The 3,636-nt window shown below is 41.1% G+C and overlaps 1 non-coding gene across 1 annotated transcript; it reads right to left on the bottom strand.

The window, feature by feature from the left end:
* Nucleotides 1–1,109: 1,109 nt before the first annotated feature.
* LOC144999261 (small nucleolar RNA R71) lies at nt 1,110–1,216 on the bottom strand. Its single transcript, XR_013660778.1, has one exon. It is a non-coding gene; the product is annotated as a small nucleolar RNA R71 (small nucleolar RNA).
* Between the last annotated feature and the right edge of the window lie 2,420 nt (nt 1,217–3,636).

The following is a 3,636-nucleotide window of genomic DNA, read 5'->3' as shown; positions in this document are numbered from 1 at the left end:
TTAGTTTTTAGTTTTAATTTACCGTTCCCTGTGTTCATACCCTACTTATTTAACTATACCACAATTGATAGGTCCACTTCCTTTGTGTGTTTATTTTATAATTAAAAGTAGGTTTAAAACTAAGTGAGTTTGCACACATCAAGTTTTTGGCGTCGTTGCCGGGGAACGGGTCTAAAATTAACATTAAATTCTAATTTAATCGATCTTTTGTGTGGGATTTATCTTACACAAAGTTAATTAAAAGGTAATTTAGTAAGTAGTATAAGTTTCAATAAAAATCCTTTTTTAAAGTAACTAGAAATTTTTTCTGTTTTTACCTTGGACTCGCCGAGTGCACTTGTGTCGACTCGGCGAGTACATCGTTATTTGCAGTTTTAATTTTTTATTTAATTTTTGTTCTTTTTACGCATTTTTTTTGTTTTGTTTACAGTTGTTTCATGACCCGATGATTTGATACACCTCTGGTCCCTCCTCTTGAAGACCCGGAATCCGCACTAAGGAGGGGCAAAGGCAAAACCGTTGGAGAATCCGCTTCTTCAAGGAACTCGCCACTCAAAAACCTCAAATCCGTTTTCAACAAGAAGAGAAGCAGCAAATCAGGAGCATCCAATGCCTCTTTGACAATCGGATATCCAATTCAAAAAGACACCAAGTACGAGACCGAGGAAGAGGAAGAACCCACATACGAGCACGAATCCGAGTTTGAAGACGATTTAGCTATCGATATGGCTAATATCGATGAAATCCCCATGGGGGAATGGAAAAAGAGGATGCGTGATGACACCGGCCCGGGACTTGTGCAGCCCGCAATTCCCGCAACCGCTACTTTCGAGCTAAAGGGCCATATTCTCGCTCAACTCAAGGAGATTCCCTTTAATGGGAAAGACCACGAAGACACCTACAAGCATTTGGATGAAGTAAATGATGTGGCTGACTACTTCAATATACCAAATGTGCCTCGCGAGACCCAGCTACTTCGCATGCTTCCAGTCACGTTCAAGGGTGCTGCAAAGGATTGGCTCAAGTGACTTCCTCCCGGATCGGTCACCACATGGGCCAAGATGAAGGAAGAATTCATAGACCACTTTTTCCCACCTTCAAAGATAGCTTAGTTGAAGAAAGCCATCGCCAACTTTGAGCAACAACCCGGAGAGTCTCTTTATGAAGCTTGGGAAAGGTACAAAGGTTTGCTTAGAAATTGCCCACACCATGACCTTAATAGCCAACAAGAGGTCTCCATTTTCTATGATGGAGTCAATATCACCACAAGGCAATTGCTCAGTTCACAAGGCCCACTCACCAAAAATCCACCCCCGGTAATCAAGGAGTTAATTGAAGAATTATCTAAGCATTCTAGAGAATACCACAATCTGAGAAATGAATTAAGTCGGGGGCTAGTGAACTCGGCAAATGATAGCATGGCGGAGGTGATAGCTAAGCTCGATAGTCTAGATAGAAGGATGACAAAAATGGATCAAACAATCCATGCTATTCGAGTTGGATACGAAAATTGTAGAGGGCCCCATCTCACAAAGGATTGTGATTTGGATGAAAATGGAAACAAGACAGCTCAAGTATTCTACTCAAGTGGCAATAGATACTGCGAGAATTGGCGGAAACCGAAGAAAGAATGGCTCCCATACGAAGAATACAAGAAGGCTAAGGAGGAGAAATACAATCAGAAGGAGAGGGGATTGTATCAAAAGGAAGAATCGGTAATGGAAAAGAAAGCCGATTTAGAAGAAATGCTCACTAGATTCATAGCCGCATCCGAAAAGAGACATAATGATCACGATGTTGCAATGCACGAGACCAGAAATATGTTAAAGAATCAGCAGGCATCCATTCTCAACATTGAGAAACAGCTGGGACAACTTGCACATCAAGTGAACGAAAGAAGACTGGGTCAACTTCCAAGTAACACCGAAAATAATCCAAGAATGGATAATGTGAGTATTGTGACTTCCAGCTGTGAAGAAATTTTCACACAGGCATAGAGGATCTCCAATAGGAAGATAGAAAAGATAGAAGAGTCGGCTCCAGCTAAACCCGACCAGACTCGCCGAGTCCCTCTAATGGAATCGACGAGTCCATGCGCTAATGACAAAACGGCCATTCCCTTAAAGCCATATAATCCCCCTTTGCCATTCCCAATCAGATCCATGCCTGTTGAAAAAGTTACAACTTATAGAGCTTTTATGGAGCATGTTAGAGCCCTACAAGTCAACGTGCCATTTGTAGAAACGATGCTTCAAACGCCCAAGTATTTTAACTTACTAAAGGGTCTTTTTGCTGCTAGGAAAGATTTAGCTGAAGTCGCGGAAATAATATTGAGTGAGTTACCCGAAAAGAAGGGCGATCCGAGGAGTATCATAATTCCGTGCCAATTTGGAAATGCACTTGTCACTCAAGCATTAACCGATTCGGGTGCAAGCATCAACCTTATGCCTTTCTCTTTCTTCAAGAAGCTGAATTTATCGGAGCCAAGGCCGGTAAACGTGAAGATCAATTTGGCAGACAAGACAATAATTCATCCAAGAGGCGTTTGCGAGGATCTTCTCATTAAAGTTGACAAGTTCATCTTTCCAGTAGACTTTGTGGTGCTTGATATGGAAGAAGACCCCGAAATTCCGATTATTTTGGGGAGGTCATTTTTAAACATCACATGTGCTTTAATTGATGTATGTGAGTCTACACTAACATTAAGGGTAGGAGACGAGTCAGCAATATTTAGAGCTTTACCAGAGATCAAGCAAGAAGAGGAAGGAAAAGAAGAGCTCTCATTTATCGATTTGGATGATGAGATACTACAAAGAGAACTTTCACTTTTGCAAGAAGAGGATCCAAGCGAGTTTTTGCTACCTTCTGGAGGTAATGGAGATATTGACAAAGACTTGGAGGAGATAGAAAAGCTGCTGGAAGGAGCCGACTCGGAAAACACATTGGAAATGGTGAAATGCAATCCAACTCGCCGAGTCACTCTCCCAGACTCGACGAGTCCAGTCGAAATTACCAAAAACTTGGACGATTTAGATCTGCATGTTGTTAGTTCTCTACATGTGCTGGACATGGATGTTTTTCCTCATGCCTTAGAAGAACAAACAACAGAAGGAGAAATAGACACTAAAGTTCAACACGTTCATATAGCATGTCTTGATGCAATCCCGCTTGAAGATGAGGTAAGCATTGAAAAAGAGGAGAAGGAAAGGGATAGGAGAAATGATGTTGATCCACCATTCATCACTAAACCTAGAGCACGAGTTCTCACCAAATATGAAGTAATTAAGTTTAAGGAAAAGGAAATGCAAGAGAAGGTGCAAAAGAATGGGGTGAAAAAGAAAAAGCGGAGAAGGGAATTTCAAGCAGCTGAGGATGATACTATGAGAAAGAAGCAAGAAAACTTAAAACAGGCTTATAAAAAGAAGATTCATGCTTACAAGATAAAGTACAAACCACAAAATATTAGGCGTGTGTTCCCGATGCTGGAAGATGACGAGACGTAGATGGGAAGGAGTCCAGCTAACGACTCCTTAAAAAGAAGCGCTTGGCGGGAGGCAACCCGTTATTTAGAGTTTGCTTTCTTTTATCTTTTTAGTTTTGTTTGATTTTTTTCGTTTTTAGGATTTTAATCTTCCA

This window comes from Lactuca saligna, chromosome 5 (genome assembly GCF_052625555.1).
Source record: "Lactuca saligna cultivar CGN05327 chromosome 5, ASM5262555v1, whole genome shotgun sequence".
Taxonomy (NCBI): domain Eukaryota; kingdom Viridiplantae; phylum Streptophyta; class Magnoliopsida; order Asterales; family Asteraceae; genus Lactuca; species Lactuca saligna.
Note: the sequence above shows the minus strand (reverse complement) of the source record. Positions and strands in the feature narration are given on the sequence as shown.